General features: G+C 36.9%; 1 protein-coding gene across 2 annotated transcripts in view; it reads right to left on the bottom strand.

Annotated features, from left to right (window-relative positions):
- Positions 1-22477, bottom strand: part of MTUS2 (microtubule associated tumor suppressor candidate 2) — a 417304-nt gene that overhangs the window by 234293 nt on the left and 160534 nt on the right. The gene's annotated exons all lie outside the window — the stretch shown is intronic.

Here is a 22477-nt window from a genome sequence, read left to right as displayed (position 1 = left end):
GAATAACAGACTTGAGCTTTAAGTTCACAGATAAGAGGAGCTCTTGAGTAGTAGGCTAAGATGTCTTTCCTAGGATGAGAGCAACTAGTTGTTTCTATAAGATGCTGCTATAAACATCACTGCTTAAAGATTCTGTAAGGGGGTCACCTGATTCAGTCTAGGATACACAGCCATGGACATGCTGGAGGAGCATCACATCTTGGGAAATAAAGCATAGGGCTTAATGGAAGAAAGCAGCTGTGTTATATTTTTATTTTGGGGGGAAACTCTCAGTTTAACCTAGAGAGTCTCTAATAATCACTCAGGAAATAGTCTTTTTTAGATTTCTATGTTTTGAATATTAAAGACATAAATATCATCATTTATCAGTTAATAAATGATAATAAATTAAAAATAAGAAGAAAAATGGAAGCAGAAATGAAGCCACAATGTTTCTAAGTGTTTAAACTTTGCAGGAAAAATGAAAGCATGGAATGTGTAATTGAAATTTGTAATTTAAAATTTGTAATTTGTAGACAAGAAGTAATTGTTAAATATAAGTATAGTAAAAAGAAGCTAAAGGGGAAACACTAAAGAAGGTAAATCAATGAATACTGATTGTTAACTTGAATAAAATGTTACAATGTGATAGGAAAATATTAATAGAAAACAAGATACTTTATAAAACTGAGCCATACAAAGAACAAGGATTTTTAAATTAAGTATTTCAGATATTATATTTTATCTTTAGACATAGTTTTCAAGTTATTTCCAATTTTCACACATTTACTTAGCACCTAGAATGGAGCAGGCATGGAATTAAGTCACTGGAGAGATTGCAGATCCAGAGTCAGAAGTTGGTATTCCAATTGAAGGTGAAAAGTTACATTTTTTTATTCCTCATTGCCATGATAGAGCTTAAGAGAAAAGAGGAAAGAGACCATATGAGTGGGAATATGAATTTGCTTAGATAAAGCCACATTGTTCAGTTTTTCTCATGGCTAAGATGATGAAAATTTTAACTCTTGGAAGAACATTAAGGGGTAATCAAATAGAGTTTTGGTATAATTCTTCACTAACCTACCCATTTCCTTTTTTAACACGAAGAAATTAACATGAGCAGAAATGTATGAAGGCATTTTTAGACAATATTGCAAAGACAGTATGTCTTGTTCCTATTGACAGATGCCAATGAGAAGGAAAATAAAAGCAAGCTAGATCTTCCCAAAGTAGCTACAATATGGGTGGAGGGAAATGTATACTGCTTTAAGTGGTAGAAAAACATTCTCACTTTTAGTCAGTGTGACTAGAGGGAACGAAGTGCAGTCATCGGTAATGACAGCACCCACAAGGGTGAGAACTGGTGTAGACAGCCTTCCTCTTTAATTACTCATTCAAAGGGGAAATGCTCCTGCTGTCAAGTCACTTCCATCAACCCAAAGTCAGCTGTCACTTAAGACCTGGTTCAGCTCAGTTTCTTCTCTTTTTCCAACAACTGTCATCTGCTGACTTGATATTACTGTCTCATATTTAGGGTAGCTGCTCTATCAAGGGGCTGTTTATGGCATCAAGGGGCTGTTTATGCTCTTATACATAATTTATTTATTAATAGTTATAAATACTCCTACTTACACTATCTTTTACTGAAAGGAGCCACAATTACATGCTCTTATTCTCAAATTCCAGCAGGAAATGAGTTTTTTAAAATTATGTTCATTGAAGTAATGTTTCAGTACAATACCAATCCACTAACCTGTGTATCTGGTTTTTTATCCCAGTACCATAATATTTTGATTACTATTGCTCTGAAATCTGAGAGAATAATATCTCCGTTCTTCTTTCCTCTCAGAATTCTTTTAATTATTTGGGATCTTTTGTGCTTCTGTACAAATTTCAATAATGACTGCTCTGTTTCCCTGAAAAAAGTTATTCAGACTTTAATAGGTATTGCATTAAATTTGTATAATATTATGGGTAAAACAGCCATTTTAACAATGTCAATTCTTTCAATTCATGAATTAGAAATATCTTTTTATTCCATTGCTTCTTTTATTTCTTTTAACAGTGTCTTATTTTGTGTGTGTGTGTGTCATTAATTATTCCAAAGTACTCAATTATGTTTGTGTGACTGGGAATGAGACTGTTTTCTTGATTTCTTTCTCTTCCAGTTTGCTGTTTGTTAGTAGAATATAACAGACTTTTGTACATTCACATGCAGCCTGCCACTTTATTATACTGACTTGATAACTCTTATAGCCTTTTAGTTACTTTAGGATTTTTTCTACTATATAATTTGCAAATAGTGATATTTTCACAATTTGGATTCCTTTTATAACTTTCTTTTGCCTACTTTCGCTGCGAAGCCTTCCAATACTCTGTTGATAACAGAAGTGAAAGTGGGCATCCTTGTCTTATATCTTATACTAAAGGAAATACTTTTAGTTTTTCACCATTGAGTATGATGTCAGTTGTGACTTGTCATATATAGACTTTATTATGTGCTGTTATGGTCCTTCTATCACCATTTTATTATGAGCTTTTATTATAAATGCATACTGGATATTGTCAAATGGTTTCCTGCATGTGTTTAGATGATCAGATGATTATTACTTATCTTTGTTGATGTGCTAGTAGTGTATATCCTCTTTAATGTAGTTTTTTTATTCAGTTTGCTAAGATTTTCTTAAGAACTTTTGCATCTGTTTTCCTTGTCTGCTTTGGTGTCAGTGTGATCTTGATTTCATAAAACGTATTTGGAAGCATTCCCTTTTCTTCAATATTTGGGGACATTTGAGAAAAGTAAGTATTAGCTCATCTATGAAGGTTTGGTAGAACTAACTAATGAAAGAATTTGGTCCTGAACTTTTCTATTTTAGGAAATATTTGATGATTATTTCAATGCCCATACTCATAATTCAGACTATTCAGATGTTCTACTTGTTCTTGACTCAGTCTTGAAAGGTGGTATGCTTCTAAAAATTTGCCCATTTTTCCTATATTTTTAACTTTGTTTACACAGTTTCTTTTGATTCTCTGTATTACTAAGATGTCTACTGTAACTTCTTTTTTTGTTTTCATTATTAAATTTTTCCTTTTTACATACAAAGTCTAGCTAGAAGAGAAACATATGGTTTCACAGATCTTTTTAAATTTTTATTCCACTCGTGTTTTCACTTTTATTATTTCCTCCCTTTCCTCTGCTGGTTTTTGGCTTCATATATTCTTTATCTAGTTCTTTAAGGTGTAAGACTAGATTATCTATTTAAGAGCTTGCTATAGTGTACTTCTGATTTCAGCAAGGTAGCTTCCCATAGCCCCAGGTATGTCACCTCCAGGTCTTCCCAGCATTCAGTGCCTTTGTAGAGACAGTGCTTACAGATCCTTAGTAGTCTAGGAGCCAAGGAAGTCCAGGAAATCCATGTCAGGGAGGACTGGCTATCTTTTATGGCTGCAGAATTAGCAGTATCGAGTATACAGAATGAGGAGTACACCTCAACTCCTGTCCAGCCATCATGGTTCTTCAATGGGATGGATCACAGTTAAGTCCTAGGGTTCAGGTAGCAAGTGACAAGTTTTTGAAATGTCCAGCTAGCTGCCAGCAGCTCCAAACAAATCTTAATTTCATCTGCCAAACTATCAGTTTCCTTCTAGTAAGTGGAGTTAGTCCAATGATAACACTGATATTTTTACCTCTCCAGAAGAAATAAGGAGCTCTGGAGAATTTAATGAACACTCCCTTGAATGATGGAAAAATTTCAAATATACTTCGACTTTGTTGGGTAGTGATCAGGCATTTTGTTCTATGAATTGTCTATTCCTTAACATGACATACAAAAAAGGTTGTTATCAATGTCTTTTTTGAATACAAGGAAGTTCTGCTTTTCCTTGTTATCTTAATTATTGTATACAGCCTTCTTTCATTTTTTAATTTCTTATAAAATAGTGTACAGGTTATTTCTGCCCCATTTTGATGTCCAAGTGACTGAATTCAATCACAGAGGAAACTGAAATGCCACTAGACCCCAGAAGTGTGAGGATACCCTTAGGTGGTGAGCTCCCTCCTCTGAAATTTAAACCCTGGAAACAGAGTCAATTAACCACATTTCCTTTTTTTATTCTACTCTTCCTTTAAAGATATAAGTAAACATTTTTAAAGTCTACAATAATCCTATTGACACTAAAAACAATCCAGATATTTATCTTTGTTTTACAAAATAAGTTCATTTTATTTTATATTTATTGACTTTATTTTATTTTATACATTGACTATTTACTTATATTATTTATACATATTGAATTTATTTGTTCCATTTAAATAATCATAGATTTTGTGAATAAATAAACATCTGCAAACACTTTGTTTGGTAGTATTCAATGGCATGGACATTTAATTATTTGTTTGACAAACTCTCTCAGCTTAGTTGTCATAATACTCTGATATTAAATGTATATCTCTTTAAATAAATCCACTGGATTACTTCCTTAAGATTAAACATGAATTTTAAGAATTGCTTGAAACAAGTATTCATGACATTAAATATTTTAAATACCAACAAAGTATGATTTTTATGTATCATTTTTTGTTTGTTTCTTTACTGAGGTCACATTGGTTTATAACACTGTATAAGATTTAGGGAAACAGGTTGATGCCTCCTCAGATGTATGTTAACACATCACACACATGAGCAAAGCACTCATAGTCCTTTATCAGAAGCCAGTGGGCGGCTTTCCCCAATAGTTTCTACTCCCACTCAATTGTGTCATAATATTTGGAAGGATTTTTAGTTTTGTTTTTTTATTTTATTTCCTTTTTTCTTTGTACTCCACATATAAGTGAAATCATTTGGGCTTTGTCTACCTCCTTCTGACTTATTTCACTTACCATAATCCTCTCCAGTTTCATCCATGTTATCGCAAATAGCAAACATTCATCATTTTATAGCTGAGTAGTATTTGATAGTGTATAAACACTACATTTTTTAAAAAGAACTCAAATATTTATAGACCAAAAGCAGAGTAATTGAATTACAGAGTATTTTGATCTAAAGATTCAGTGAACAACTTTAAATATTCAGAGGTCTGTCACAAAAAAAAATGAAAGATTTTTTTCAGTATTTCTCCAAAGTGTAGAACTTGAACCAAATGATAAATATCAGCAACCAATAGGTTGCAAGATCATAGTGTCTCAACTGCCTTCCCCAACAGATGCCATCCACAATAATGGTTACCGTCTTCTGAAAGGATACATCACAACTAATAGTTCTCAACTTAACCCACTACTCTTGATGGGAATTTCGGTTCCTTCCATAAATTGATTATTGTAAATAATGCTGAAGTAAATGAAGGTGTATATACAACTATTCTAATTACTGCTTTTTTTTTTTTTGCATTCTTCAGGAAAATTCCTAGAAGTTGAATTACTAGATTACGAGGTAGATATCTTTTTAGTATTTTGAGAAACCTCCATCTTGTTCTTCACAAAGTATGGACCAGTCTATATTCTCATCAATAGCATATGTGGGTTCCTTTTTCTGCACACCCCACCAATATTTGCTGTTCATGGTATTTTTGATATGGGCCATGTTCACATGTATGTAGGGGAGGTGAGTCCACTCTGACACTCAGAATGCCTTTACAGTCACCATCTTGCTATGTCCTAGAAAGTAGCCTCTTTAAATATCATGCTAACCTGTGTATACAACTTCAGTGCATAAGGCTGCATTTTCCTTCATATTCACCAAGGAAAAACAACATTATGTTTAATTTATTATATTAATATAGAGGGGCAAAAAAGTATCATGCTTGTTGGATATTGGTTTCACTTCTCTTATGAGTTCATTTATATCTCCTACTCATTTTTGCTATTGAGGATACTTTATTTTTTATTAATTTGTAAGAGTCCTTTATGTTTCTTAGAGATATTAGAGGTAATTGTTTCGTAATTGTTACAGTGTTTCCCAATTTATTTGCTTTATATTTTTAAAGATTTATTTATTTATGCATACAGAACTGGGGTACAGGCAGAGGTGTAGGGGCGGTGAGAGGATTCACCAGAGACAGAGTAGGGAGCAGAACAGGCCGACTGACGAAGTACACTGCTGAGGGGTGCAGAGGGTGGGTCAGAGAGGTCTGCCATGCCATGTGGATCACCTCCCAGGTGGGGATCAAACTCATGCTGAAGTGCTTGAGCTTCTTAATACTATGCTTTAGCCTGTTGCACCACCACGGAGGGCCTGCTTTATAATGTTTTATTACCTACAATAGTTTTGAATTTTATTTGAACTGGAAAATTTGCAATAACCTCCATCTGCTTATACAGATGAAAGTAATTGAAATGCTTTTCTCATCTTTTCTTTTCTGGCATAGGCTTTAGTTTCATGATTGGAAAATCTTTCTTCACCTTAAACATTAGCCTATATTCACTCCCAGTTTTTTATTGTTTTATTTTTTATTTTGTTTATTTTTAATAGATTTTAAAGTTTTTTTTGTTATATGATATGATATAGAAATCTAACTTTTCCTCCAACTCTACTTTTTCAAATATTCACCATATTTTACTGCATGTATATATATCTGCAAATATAAAATATGCATCTGCATACAGTATAAGTATTTGTAGATGCATTATATCTAAATAAAGATAGATTAACTGACAGATTAACTTGAATTTATTTCTAGATCTTCCATTCCATTTTAATGGCTATATGTCAATAATTTAACTTTTTTTAAGATTTATTTATTTATGTCTATAAGAACTGGGGGACAGGCCAGAGGTGTGGGGATGAAAGGATTCACCAGAGACAGAATGAGGAGCAGTACAGGCAGAATGACTAAAATACACTGCTGAAGGGAGCAGTGGGTGAGACAGGAGAGGTCTGCCATGCCACGTGGGTCACTTCCCCAGGCAGGGATGGAACTCGTGCTACATCGGTAGTGGATAGCTAAATAGTGTTATGGTTTATCCCCCTGTGCCACCAGTGAGGGCCCAGTAATTTCAAAATTTTAATACATTTTAAATTAGAAAGTCAAGTGCCCCTTTGTTGCTTTTCAGTTTTGAATACTTTCTGAGTTCTTTTGCACATTTAGTATTACCTCAGATCATAGAAAATTTTATCATGTCCTAGTAGATTATTATTGGCACTGTAATCCATCTCTCTTCAGGTTAATAGGAATGGATTCCATAGCTTCTGCTTCACATTAAATCTTCTCATACAGGAATAAGATGTGTCTTTATTTATCCAAATCTTTTCTATCCCTCAGCAAAGTTCTTCAGATTCCTTCACAAGGATCCTACTTATTTTTTAGATTTAACTTTTGTTTTTGTTTCTATGATATATGGTCTCTTGTTCAGCTTTACATTTGGGCAAGTATAAAGGAACACTATCTTTTTTTTTTTTTTATCCTGTGTATTGTAAATTTTGAAAAAACTTTTGAGAAAGTTTTGAAACTTTTTCAGTGTCTTTGATATTCCTTGAACAAGCTTTTGTCCTCAAAATGATTATTTTGTTCCTTCCTTTGCAATGTTTACAGCATGAGTCTTTTCCTTACCAACTGACATAGACCAGCATTTTAAAAACAACAGGAAATAAGACTGGTGATAGTGGTTTCCTTGTCTCATTCCTAACAGTCATAGGAATTACTTGGCCACCTTCTGGCATTTGTTAACTGTGTAACTTTATGATATTGTTTCTTCTAGTGGAGATATAATTACAGAGATCTATTTGATACAATTTTACACAATTACATGCTTAACAAGACACGACAGTGATAAACGTGAGGACACTTGGTGCTATAAGACACTCGTCCATTATAGTCATATTGCCAACTAAGGTTTCTGGGGGAAGCAGCACTGAATTAAAAACAAATATTTCATGTCTGATTTTCCTACAGATTTCAACTGCTGACCTTAAAAATATCATGCATTAGTTCTACATATCAAACATGCAATTTATAAAACTTAATGAGTTATCCACTATCGTAAAAGGCATTTTTCAAAATATGAAAACTTTTTTCTACATGTCTCTGAAATTGAAAATAACATTATCTCTCTAATGACTTTCCAGTATATACCAAATCATTTATCTGTTTTCATACAAGATGCAGCACTGAAGAAAACTGTATGAGATCAATATCACCTTACCATATTTAGATATTTTTAAGCTAGGCTTTGAGAAATTTTTCCTCAATTAAAATGAGTTGATTCTATATTGAAGTATATTGAGGCTCAGAATTTTATTCTCTTAGCATTATTACTGAAAACTTATTTTTTTCTTAAATGAGAAAATGCAGTGTTTGTATGTTTTAGATATATAGGTCTAATTATCGTTTTTTTTATTGTCAATACTATATCTAAGCCACATAAGTTGTATGCCCTCCAGCTGTGATAAAGGGAAAATACATGAAAAGTATATGGGCTTTTCCCTTACAGTTATTTAATGAAAATGTGGTCAGGAGCAGTTTTGTGTTCTAAGGACTCTGAAACCCTTGAGAACCTTCTGCTTTGGAATCTTGGGACCATAGATGCAGGATCTACAGAAAGCTTTCTGGAAACCATAAACATTCACTCCACAGGGAGGCCAGTGAGTGCCCGAGGATTGTTATTTTTCCCAGATTTTAACCCAAGTGAGTATCTAGCTTCGTGTTCAACTAAATCCCTGGTCATTGTTCATTCCATCTCACTGCCTCACTGTAGTTGCTGAGAAGAACCACAGGCCCTTATGCATTTCTGTGTTCAGTGCATAGACATGCACCATCCTCACTGGTATCTGGGCATAGCTCATGTAAGACCTTAATCAGCATCTACACACTGCTAAAGGACTCCTGTGTAGCTGGGGCAACTAACTCAGGTTCCTGTAGATACTTAACAAAGGCAACATCACAGGAAACTGCAGAGTCACTACCAACTTGTATTGTAGCACTTTCCTGATGATATCTCCTCATACTAATATTCAAGCTACACAAGTAACATCTTTCTCCTGTAACTCCACAGCAACATTTAGTATGGTTCCCCTAATATACATTATGGGATGAGGACATAAAGTTAATCCATCACTAATCGTTTCTGGATGGTGACAAAAGTCATCTCACCTCCCCTGACAACACTGTAATTTCTTCACAACTACTTGGGAAAAATGTCTAAGGTGCCATTGTGGACATTTCAGGCTTTTGTGATGGCAACCAGTGGCTTCTGGAAAGGACAGTTAAGGGGCACATGAAGGGAGAAGTTAGTATTGTATTGTGTGTAGGTACCTGAAGGATGTAACATAACATCCAAAGGAAATAACATTTCCAGGGAAGGACCAAGCCTGTAGCCAGTAAGTATCTTTTTTTCTTAACTGTAATAAAAACTGGGAAGATGGATACCATTTCACATGTACTTTCAGCAGCACTGTCGGGCACAGACTAATAGTATCTGCTTGAAACAACACCTGCTCTTTGACCTCAGGCTTAATTAGCATATTTATTCAGTGAACCATTTGACAAGGTGCACTGAGGCTCATTTGCCTTCATTAACACAAACCTTACTGGTGGGAATAGAAGTTTCCTATGTTGGCACCAACCTCAGAGGCACACCTCGAGGCTGTCAGTGCCTGAGATGTGTTGGCATTTTTCATTTTCTAATCAAAGGGGTCAGAGTAAATGGGTGCTGGCAGTTGACAGCTGAGGCTGTCTGTTGTGTCAACTCCCTGCCATGCGTAGATTCTAATAAAGAGTGCTGGGGAAAAGATCTGAACATCTTATTTCTGTCACATTGGCCAGGATGGGGTGCCTGCCTTCCTGCCACACTTATCTGTGTCAAGAGCAAGAGGTGGGGTTTGTGAAGCTTTATTGTGGTTTTTGTAGTTAGTGGATGAGCATGCACATATACGTCCATCTATGATCACAGATATAATAAGCACATATACAAACACATATATGCACACACACACATACTTACAGGAATGTAAGAATCCCTGCATTGCTGGTACCACATATTAATAGCAACCCCAAAGCTAGAGAGTGTGGGGGGGGGCTCCATATCATCTAATACTTTACCCCAAGTCTCACAGCCAGGAACAGGGCAGTTACCAACAGGAGAGGAGAGAAGGGCAGCCTTCTCAGAGCCCATAAAGCTGCCTGCAGGCAGCCTTCCATTTTCATACACTGGTGGTGAGTGTGCCACAGTCCTATGCTCAGGTCAAAGCAGAGGGTGCTCAATCAAAGCCCCCCCACCCTGGACAGGCAGCTGACACACAAGGCAAGCATCCATATTTGTGTTGGGAAAATCTAGCCATGCCTCCATCCATATTAAGCAGTTATTTAAGGGTGTAAAATATCTCATTGTTTGCCCATAGAACACCCAAAACAGCAAAAGAGGAACTTTGGAGAAAACATCATAGACACGGTAAAGCAATGCTCTGGGGAAAAGAAAAAAAAAAAGTGAGACTTTTTCAGAATTTATTGAAAGGAGTAATACCCTTTTGCAATAATGTGATTAAATGCTTTGTGTACAACTGATGTGGACTGGGCCCTTACTGGTGGTGGAGAGGGTTAAAAACACAGCACTAAGAAGCTAACACCATTTCGGCATGAGTTTGATCCCCAGCCACAGAGGTGACGTCACCCACATGGAGCGGCAGACAATTGATGTGGACTAAGTAGGTAACTATAACCACAAACAAAAAGAGCTCTGATGTAAGAAAGCAAAATTGTTAAGGGGAAGGATGTCCTAAAGAAATTCTGCAGAGTTTTATGGACTCCATCCCCTACTCCAGCTTTCTGGATTCCACCCCCTACTCCAGTGACTGGAAAATTACGACAACCAGCAGTACCAAGGAGAGAACTGTGAGAATCCAAGGGTGGAGCAAGCAGGCATTCTGGGACTCTGGGGTTAAATAGGGAGCGGTTTTCCAACTGTCACTTTGGAGAGGTAACAGTTCTCTCTCTCTGGAGCAACTGCTCTCAGACTGTGTGACTGACGCTAGTGGTATTAGTCTGTGACTAGAGTTCCAAGTTAGCCAAGCTGGTAAGGTATTCCAGTTACTTTGTATCCCTCTCTCTTTCCCTAGGTTTTTTCTTTTCCTTTCCCCTTTTGTAAATAGACCCATTACCCTTCTTGTGTGTGCCTGCAGAAAATTACATTTTGAGTGAGAGGGTGAGGACCCACAGACAGGCAGCCCTAGTTCACTCTGGGCTACCCGGTAACAAAAACACAATGTACTAGTGATACTGAAAGAAGGTTCTCATCTGTCCCTTAGAGAGGAAGAACTAGACATTTATATAAAAACCTACCACACATAATCTACATGTGTTATATATATTCAGGGTAAAAATAATAGCAAATGTATCTATCTTAGGTGTTTAATTATTCTCAGTGTATCATTGCTATCTTCACAAAGTCCTGAATTACTTGAATAGTTGATATCTGAATTAACTCCTCATAGTCTGTACACAGAAGATGCCAGCCAGACTGGAAACTACTCCTAGAAGGCTAGCTCGTGTTCTATTTATGTCTTGATGTGCTCCAAGTTAAAATAGCACACTATTCACAGACAAAACACTAAAACAGTCAAGACTCAATGACAGCCCTATGCTGTCTGGTTAATCCAGTAAACATTATTATTTTGTCCTCACAATAATTAAGTGAAATAAACCCACACTTTATGTCATTCACCTTATTCAACTTGACATTATGTGAGTTTATTTTTTTTTTAATTTTTTAAAAGATTATTTATTCATACAGAATTGGGGTACAGGCCAGAGATGCAGAGGGTGAGAGGATTCACCAGAGACAGAGCGGGGAGCAGAACAGGCAGATGGATGAAGTACACTGCTGAGGGGAGCAGCCGGCGGGTCAGGAGAGGTCTGCCATGCCGTGTGGATCTCCTCCAGGGCAGGCGGGAATCGAACTCATGCGGAAGCGGCTTTAGATTCTCAGTGCTGTGCTTTAACCCGCTGCGCCACCAAGGAGGGCCATATGTGAGTTTATTTTTAAAGAATTACTTGGATCATGTTGAAAACCAAGTCTAAAAGTCTCCTTTCATATATGAAGTACCTGAGATCCAAACCAGTGGCGTGGCATGTCTACTGCCACTCAGCTAAATGATCAGAGCTGAGATTGAGCCCAGTGTTGTGCTCTCCTTGTATTTCATTTTTTACAAGTTTAATCATGTGAGTTTCGGGGTGGGGGGAGAAACCAATAAAATTAATTTTCATACCTAGTTATGAAAGATATATTATCTCCAGTGTAAACAACTTTTCTAACATTTTGATCTGTGTGTGTGAGAGAGAGAAAGGGATTTTTGACAAGGCCAGCTAAATTCAAAGGAAAACAAAGAACAACACTTAGTGTTTAGTGACTCAGGTTATTGGTCACCCACAGCATTTTGGTCATCCACAGTAGGTAAGTTGCCCAGCCAAAATCGTTCCTATAGAACAAGGCCAGAAAGGAAATTTCAGATACTAATTTCAACTCACAAATGCATAAACCATCCAATAATATTCAAACCCCAAATGATGAAACTATTGCATTGAAAGCACCAAAGGAACCAAAACTATATTACCGACAACCTATACACACCCAACAGTGTAAGACAAGCATCAAAATATGTCGACGTAGCCTCCTAAAGTAATCATACTCAACAAATAGAATTTTTGGTAACTATTGGTTAAAGAAACACACTTGATGATAACAAGGGATAGGACTTCCCTGGTGTTACCGGGGTTGGAGTCTCAGCACTATCAAGCTGTTGCCAGCCTCAGGGGCATGAGTTTGATGCCAGGCCAGGAAGCTGACCCACATGGTGCAGCAGACCTCTCCTATTTCACCTACTGCTCCCTTAGCAGTGTATTTCAGCAGATCTGCCCCACTCAGTCTCTGGTGAATCCTCTCACCCTCCCACACCTCTAGTCTATACCCCAGTTCTTACATGCATAAAAGAAATAAACTATAAATCTTTAAAAAATAACAGAAGAAAAAAAAATAACAGAAGTAACATTAGTGAGATTCAGGCAGTCTTAATCTGCCTCTAAGTATTTCATTTCATCTGGGGGGGGGGGGGTAACAGCTGATTAAAACTTACATTTCACCATTTCATTTATACTGTATGATTTTCTCCCATCTTCTCTTATTTTCAATTCAGGCTACTCTTGTTCAAGAACAAACAATGCAAAGTGCTTAAAATGATTTAATACTTCTATTAACTTCACGGCAAATTCACAGGATAAGATTTCCATTTCATATAATGAAGTTTTCTTTTTGTTCACAAGCAACCATTTCTGAATGGTTGAACATATTTCATCAGTAATCTGGCATCCCTCTTACTTGAAAATACATATTTCCTTATCTCAAGATCCCTAAAAATTTGTCTTGTCCCAGCAGTACACAGAATGTTGACTGACCACCTTATTTCCACAAATCTCTCTTCTCCCTGAGTTTTTGTGACTCTTGTCTGCCTCGATGACCGTGTCTTTTCCAATGTGTCCTCCCTGCTCCCTGGTTAGACATTTACTGCAGATATATCATCCTTTTCCCAATATTACTCTGCTTGCATCCTTGGTAGTCAGTCCTGCTTCCAAAGATGGCTGCTTTTCTTAACTTCAGATATTCTACAAATTTGGCAGGCATATTTACATGAATGCTTTCCCAGGACCTCAACATGATTAGAGTCCCTCAAATCTGCTCCTCCTCCTGAACCCACAGTTCTGTAAGAAGATTTGACTTATTCACATGTGGTCTTTTCCTTCCATCCTCATGGCTGACTCTTATTTCAGCCTCCCAATAATGCTCTTTTCCCAAAAGCTACTGTCATGGAGCCAAAGAACCCACTGACATCACTATGCCATTTATTTTCTTTCCCAGGGAAAGTAAAAGGAATGGTCAATCTGTGGCCCCTACCTATTGCCTTAAGGAAAATAATGCTAGGTACAAGCCTTCCCAGAAGAAAGCTTGTGCATGTCAAAGCAATACAAGAGAGTGTGGGCTGTTGGCAAAATTCCGAAGAATATTAGTGAGCCAATAACTTATGCTTTCTTGCTGTTTACTCTCTCTTCTCTGTCATTTCCTTGAGTGAAGATAGAGCTATGAATATTACCTCTGACCTACCACTTCTGCTAAAATAAAAGCAATAAAACATGTGAAAGTAATCCTAACACCTCCATCCCCCTACTCACACCTACCTGTTATGGCTCTGGACCAATAATCTAAGATGTCTAACACTGGATAGAAGACAGTGGCAAGAAGGCAATTTCCACCACCTCATAGCCCAACATTTTATAGGAAAAAAGCAGGGAAGTGAAACCTCCGAGTAACTCTCAATCTGTGAATGCAGTGAAGTTTCCATCTCATATGTGAAAAAGTAATTTTAAGTCAGTCTTGTCCATAAGGGAAGCATCCCTAATTTTGGCAGAACTAAGATCCCTCAACCCCAGTCTCCCATCTCCAAACTCTGCTCACCATTATCATATTAATTCTTCTTCCCATTATTCAATATTTAAGAATCATAATTGATTCCATCTTTTAAATAAAGTCACAGGATCCCAGTTCTTGAAACCAAAACTAGTCAGTTCAATCAGTCCCTCCCAATTTTAATATATAATCATAATCCATCGAGGTAAACTGATTTTCCCAAATTTACTTTCATATTATGTGAATTAACACACATGTTAATACATAATTTTGATGTATATTTTGCTTATAAATGTGGCATATTTACTTAAATCTTAACCACTTTTCCATAGCTCAAAGTAACCTTTCTTTATCTTGAATAAGTTAAAACATACTAGCATGTAGCACTTAAAAAGCTTTTGAGGAACAGTGTAAAATTTTGAATAGTTTTGCCTACATTTCTGTGTCAAAGTGGATAAAATTAAACAATAAAGAAAAAATTTTCACTGGTACACAATGCTGAATGATGCTCAAGAGAACCATGTTCATTTTTGTACATGTGTGTGAAGGAGCAAAGAAACGAGAAAAGAAAAAAATTGAATGTATGGGAATAGCTGAGAAAATAAACAGCAAGATACAGTGAAAATTATGCTGTTTTTTTTCTTTACAGAGAATACTTTAAATTACATAATCATAGATTCTTTGGAAATAGATATTTAAATCCATCAGTGACATTTATTTGACTTCTCATTTCCAAAGAAAATCAGAACTTTATTGTGGTTTTTGTTCTCACTCTTCTCTTCTCCCCATCCACTCAAATGGGTTGAGATTCTTGACACAGTAAAACTCTAGAACAATGGAAACAGACTCCAGAAAATGACAAGCTGTGTGGAGCCCCTTACATACTGCAAAATGAAATGTTCCCATTTTAGAAAGGCACAAAATAAAATCAGATTCAACTCTGTTTCTATTTTGAGTAGAGGTTTTAAATGCCATCAGCTTTGATTAATGTGTTATGTATTAGTCACCTTGAATAAATGTGTTTCATTTAAAGGGAACTAAACTAAATGTATTTTTTTAAATGATAACATGTTAATGGACATGGCACAGACCTTTTAGATAAAGAAATCAAAACATCACTTTCCTTCCCTATAGTTCATAAATAATCCAAACAACCATAAGCTTACAGACTCTCATGAAAATCAACCGATCATCTTCTAGAACTGCCAACATTATGTTTCATAAATAATACATGGATTGGCTTGTGCTCAGGAAAGTATTCATCATACAAAAGAGAAGTGATTATAAAAAATGTAGACATGGATGTTATCTCCCTGGTTTGGATGTTATCACTACGTCCTGCTTTACCACATACCAGACACAGTTAATCCATCATGCCCATGTTTCCAGTGGGTTTCTAAATCCTTCTCAACATAGTATTGAATGCACATGGCCAGTGGATAGAAATGACCACAAAGACTTTATTGTATAATGCTTGTTCTAAGCACCTGGCACAAATTAATGTGGCTATCAATCCTACGGAGGTTTCGATCTTGAAAACAGAGGCACAGAAAGATTAGGTACACAGAGCTAATAAGTGACAAAGGCAGATGCCAACCCAGTAGTCTACCTCAAGACGATGTCCTTCTCTACTATAATACACTGTCTTTTGAGGAATGAAAGCCAATTCGTGGGAGGGGTGGAATTATAACATTCTTTTATAATAACTTGCAAACATACCAAAGAAAATGAAGTAAATAGCAAAATAAATCATTACAATTCCATCACACTGTCTCAAGAAACATTAAAAAGTTCCCTTTTTTTGCTCTCAACACTACTCCCTTTAGTCTTTTGTTGCTGTTGCTATTTTCATTGCTTGATTAGTTTACAGCAAATCCAGAACATTGTCATCACCTAAAACCAGTGAGGAATAATTAGGTTCCCAGATATAATGAAGCAGCACTAAGATAGATAGGAGGAGTCCTGAATGGGTCGGGATCTTTCCTTACCACTCAATTAGGAAAATTAGATGCTTCCACTTCATGTACCTGTGCCCCAACCTGCACACCAAATGCTGTACTGCCTTCAACCATAGCATTACTAAGACTTCTCTGCACAGATGTACTTACATACTCTCTCCCACTGATTTTAATTTGGCAAGGGCAAAGATTATGGTATCCTGGTCCATTGCAGTCCAACATCAAGGTCTCTGCTTACCCCATCACATAGGCTGAAAGAATGCGGGATGGGGAAGAGAAAGTAGACAATCTAATCTTCACAAAGCAAGACAGTGAAGAAAAATAACACTGTTTAAACAGACATTATTTCTGGTATAAATAAAAATATGATCATTTCAGTTTATTTTCATTATAGCCATAAATGATTAACCTGCTTAAAACAAAACAAAACAAAACAATGATGTAAAAAAATTAATTAAGAAAATAAATAAATAAAATTCCCTTGGAAAAAACTACCCATTTATATTCTAATCCCATCTCTGGGTGGACCTGATCATTCATTGCCTAAGTTTTGAAAGGAAATGTACAAAAGATGTCGATAAAACTTAATTTCAAGTAGGGAATAGCTTCTCTGAAATTTGACCTTACAGGTCCCTTCCAGGTCCTTTTTCCATGAATAAGAAATGTCTCTCTCTTTGCCAATAGAACATGATAAAGGATAGTGGCTATTCAGTAGGAGTCATAAATAATGCTTCTTGTCAACTGTGATCTTATTTTAGAATGCATATTTCATACAGAAAATAAAATGTATTATGTATGTAAATGTATTTTACAGCATCCATGAGTATAAATGATGAAGTTAACATTGCAAAAAGCTTTCACATTAACAGTCATTTTCATTGATTAACCTTCCAAAAAGGTTAGTGATTTTCCACTTTAGGTTATTATCCCCAGAACCCAAATGCTATTCAATAATTAAAAGAACATTATTTTAAGTAATAACACAAGAAATAAAACTTAGAATTTAATGAAAATACCTAATCTCAATAAATTGAGGTATCTAATTTTAGAAACTTTGAAATTCTCTAATGAAAAGACAGCAGTAGGATTTTAGCCCAATTCTTTAAAAACTGCTAATTATATCATGACAATATACAGTTTTTTACACATTTATGAGATAATTAGGTCAGTCACTCTCCATATTATCCCTAACTATAAAATTATACTTTAAATAACTTTTTTATGTTTTTTATTCTTCAAATTATATAAATTATCTATAATGTACCACAGTCAATGAAAATAATATTTTAGAGATTCTTTAGAACTATAAAGGTCTCAGTAATGAACCTCACCAACTATTGTATTAAAGACCTGTAGAAGTCTTGATACTATGACATGTGCCCCACTACAAAATACAGCTGAAAATTATCCAAGTTACTCTCAAAGGTTTTTATTGTTCCATACACTTACATATGAGAACATGTTTGTTGAGAGAGAAATTCTGAAATTCTACTGGAGTGAAGACCTCAAGCAAGGTTGTATGAAGGGATACTAAACAGTAAGGATATAGTCTCTATACTCAAAGAGTTTACAGTTCAAAAGAGGGACTGAAGAGAAAGTAACTACAAAATGGTATGAGACAATCTACAAAAGTGAGATAAGCAAGGGGCCGTATGAGTTCCTCAGAATATAGATTACTCAAGTGAAGGAAAGTTTTTAGAGAAAGTGATATTTGTTTTATGGTCCAAAATGACAGACTCTACAGAGAGATCTGGAGGAAGGGGAGAACATTCCTGTGCTGAAAGGCTGACCAAGCCCCAGTACAGGAATACACAAAACCCTGAGAAAACTGACCAAATTTGGTTAGCTAGGGGAGGATGTATGTCAGAGGGTAGTTGTGGAGAAGTGAGGAGGTCACTGGGTAGCTCACAGAGTCTCTGAGATTTTAGGCAAGGAGTTAAAGCCAGCACAGGGGTCCCATGGATCAATCAAATTCTGGTTAAAGGGAAACTACATAGGATGAAATGCCTAGTGGATCAGAGAATGACCATATAATGAGATAGTTTAGGTAGAGGCATTCAAACTTAAAGAAACTTAGGATAGATAGAAGTAAAAGAGAGGGTCAGTGAGAGAGAAGGTGCAGGGGAGAAAGAGAATGAACTAACCATATGGGATCACCAAATAGAAAGGAAGGCATAAAAGAAAGGGAGAGGCAATTCTGATTTTAGAGTTTCCAGCCTCAGTAGTGAGGAGGTCATAGACGTGATGAAGACAAAACAACACTGAGAGGTATATATATATATGTATATGTATATATACATACACACACACACACACATACATACGTGTGTGTGTGTGTGTGTGTGTGTGTGTATGAGAAGAAAGAGTCTTTTTAGGAAAAATTCTATTGAAATAACGAGGAACATCCAGTAGGAAACATTTGATAGGTCATTTGAAATGTAGGTGAGTAGTTCTAGAGTTTGGAGCTGGAAGATATAAATTAAGTATTCTGCCCAAAGTACTAAGAGTGAATTTGTAGATAAGGTGGCCAAGGGAAGACTATAGAGTTGAAAAAGTCAAGTTCTAAGAAGAAACTTTGGGACATGCCACAATGAAGTTGCTCCAGAAAAGGCAACCCTTTAGATTCAGATGGATTTCTGGATGCACCAATAGATGCTCCAAAAGATCTCCTAGAGCACATCCCCACCTTTCGGAGTATTTCCTAGCTTAACATCCCCTCTGAGAAACTTCCTGATCAGAATTAACCCTCCACCTCAATTCATGAACTAAATCCAACTCTTATCATTTTTAAACTCTGGACACACATACGCTGGTGTCATGATAATCCGTTCCTGTGTCTATGTCCCCAGCATCATCCCTGCTTCCTTAATGCTCTTCTACTTCCCCACACTGGGAAAAGAAACAAGAGAAAGTCTTCCATTTTCTTTTCAGTTCTCATTTCAGATACTGTGTCTCATGATCTCTGGTGTTGGATCACCATTGATAAACTATGACCAAGCTTGAGAAAAGAGGAGGAGGAAGTGAAATTGGAAAGAACCACTAAAAATGTCACTTTCTTCATGTTCTTGTCTGGAAGATATTTTCCATTTCTGTTAACTCAATAGGATACTCAGCATATGCAATGAGATAGGATACTCCACATAATCCTCCACCCTCTGTCCAGGGGTATACTGTTTCTAGCTATGATTAACTCAAAAAATCCTAATTCTTCCTACCCCTCCACCCCACCAAGGTTTTAACTTTAAATTATAACTACTTACCACTGAGAAAATCAAGTTTATATCTAGCAGTTGATAACTTTGACAACGAGGTCTACTCTAGGCTATAGTATGTTACCAACAAAACCACTGCCTTTCTCTAAGTATTTTTTCCCTAAAAGCCTGTTCAAAGTTTTCTGCTTTTCTAGAAACTATCTTAAAAAATGACGAGATACATGATGGGCCAGACCTGCTCAAATACTATTACTTTAAGTTTACTTTTTAAAAAAGATTTATGTATTTATGCATACAGAACTGGGGTACAGGCCAGAGGTGCGGGGGTGAGAAGATTCACCAGAGACACAGTGGGGAACAAAGCAGGCAGATCGACAAAGTTTACTGCTGAGGGGAGCAGTGGGTGGGTGGGTCAGGAGAGGCCTGTTGCACCATGTGGATCACCTCCGGGGCTGGGGATCGAACTTGCACTGAAGCTGCTGTGGCTAGCTTGCAGTGCTGGGTCCTAACTGGTTGAGCCACCAGGGAAAGCCCTGCTTTAAGTTTAAATTTAAGTTTTAAGTTAGAGAAGTATTTTCCCTCACTTCAGTTCGAATCATTATAAAGCTATGGCTCATAATCAGTGTAATTAGGTTCTGAACAGGACAACCTCCTAAGCCTCATGCAATGAGCCTAAACCTGCCAAGGAAGGAAGGGAGCTGAGAGGGTGGTCTCCTGCAGCATGAGGGGGATAAAGAGGAGGTTCTAATCCAGAGGAATGGCTACCAGTCAGAAATCACATGGAGGCTCCTGGGCCCCCAGAGAGCCCTTCATAACAGTAAGGGCTATCCAATCACAAAAGGACTTCTGCATAAAATGGGGTATTCCGGGCCCTCCCTGGTGGCGCAGCGGGTTAAAGCACAGCACTAAGAAGCTTAAGCCACTTCCGCATGAGTTCCATCGCTGCCTGCCCTGGAGGAGATCCACATGGCGTGGCAGACCTCTTCTGATCCGCCCGCTGCTCCCCTCAGCAGTGTACTTCGTCGATCTGCCTGTTCTGCTGCCCACAAAGTCCCTGGTGAATCGTCTCACCCTCTGCATCTCTGGCCTGTACCCCAGTTCTGTATGAATAAATAAATCTTTAAAAGAAAAAGGGGGGGGGGAGCAGCTGCGGAAGACAAGGGATTGGCCTGAGGGGACTCTCAGAACCATTCTGATCCCAAGATTGTCTATTGGAAAGAAAAGTCATTAAATGAAGGGTGTGTCTTCACCACAGAAATACCTTTAAGAACCAGAGGGAGAACAGGAGCAGGACCTGGAGCAAGTCACTCTGCTCCCAGGTAGCTTAGCTCTAATGTAAGAGGGGAACTGGAAGCTAAGACACCCTCAGGTTCCATGGATTTGTAGACACCTATGGACACAATTCATTGTCCTGGGGCTGCTATCTTTGCCAAAACCTATGGAAAAAAAAATAAAAAGAAGAGCACCTGACTTTAAGAAACCCCCATCAATGGGTCTGACCTAATGCGTGATGTTGAACTCAAGGTAAAGCGCAGATTCCACACCATACAGCTCATTGAGGGCCCTGGGCCCCCTTCTCGATACTCACCATCATTAGCCCCTCAGTACCCAAAAAAACTGCATAGGAAGAATTGTCACTAAACCAAGGTAGCCCGGAAACATGGATAAGAGCATCATGAATCAGTTAAAAGTGTCCCAAATACAGCAAAGCACAGCCAGTGTGGGGATTCTCAGGCTGTTTATAGATACACAAGTGCATATAAAAATGAGTTGCACATTTGCAAATCATCCCTTCCTATAAGCATATTTTGCAATCTCTAATTACAGCATTATTCCTCCACTGAATCCTACATGAAAGTAGTACCTGAAGAAAGGCTAACGTTCCAAAAGCCAATTCTGGCATCATGTTAGCTGTTTCCATGAGCTAAACCAGAAAGCTTTACTCTCAGGAGTTGATCTAAGGAAAGTCAGCTCTTTCAAGAGCTTCATATTTTATTTAATCCTTATCATCAAAGTGTTATACTCCACTAAAGAACAGAAACAATTTTTTTATGCTAAATCTAATAACAAGTATAAGCACCATGGCTAAAAGCATACTAAGACATCAACTCAAATACACGTTTTTCCTGAGACAATGGTGAAATACAAATTTTGCATATTAGTGAGGTGGCAAAAAATTACAAATGAACTCAAGCATTCTGTTTCTTTTTTCTTAAGTAGAAAACCACTCTGGATAGAGCAATTATTGCTTTCACTATGAAGACTCTGAACTAGGAGTTATTTCCTCTGGCACACAATAGCTCTTGTCTCCCTGGGGGCTCAAAGGGTCTCTACCTAGTTTCCTCTGAAGCAAAGGTGAGAAGAAATGCTCTAAGCATACTTGGAATTATTTCATCCATACCTGTCAACTCTTCTCCAGCAAAAGCTAATGCCATGGTGACACGGCTTCCACAGCTTGCAGTTATTATTTTTTTTTTAAGAAATCAACATCTTAAGTTATACACCATCTGAGGCTTTTTCTTCATGCTCCCCACAGAGGAGAAACATACCACTAGGCATATTACTACTAAAATCCATGACAAGTAATTGCTCTATATTTTAAAATCTTTAGGCTGTCAATATGCACATACATATGTGAAACTATAAATTGCAATACACTTGAGAACTGTTATTTATTATGTATATTTTGAGACTTCTGTGCCCTGATATAATCCCTAATTACAGTGGTAACCTTCAAATGCAACCTCTGTGAACCACAGTACCACAGTACCTTCAGAAAACCAAGTAAGTGAGGAAACTCTTGAAAATCCTTACAAACAAGTCAAGAAGAAGAAAAATGGAATTGATCATCACTTTAAATAATAATCAAAACTTAGAACTGCAAAGTACAAGTGTTCCATATATCACTGCCACAAAGCCAAGAAAGACTAGATAAAGAAAAG

Source organism: Condylura cristata, unplaced genomic scaffold, assembly GCF_000260355.1.
Source record: "Condylura cristata isolate star-nosed mole 26May11 unplaced genomic scaffold, ConCri1.0 scaffold00010, whole genome shotgun sequence".
In the NCBI taxonomy this organism is placed as follows: domain Eukaryota; kingdom Metazoa; phylum Chordata; class Mammalia; order Eulipotyphla; family Talpidae; genus Condylura; species Condylura cristata.
The sequence above is the reverse complement of the archived record's forward strand: the minus strand, read 5'-3'. Positions and strand labels throughout refer to the sequence as shown.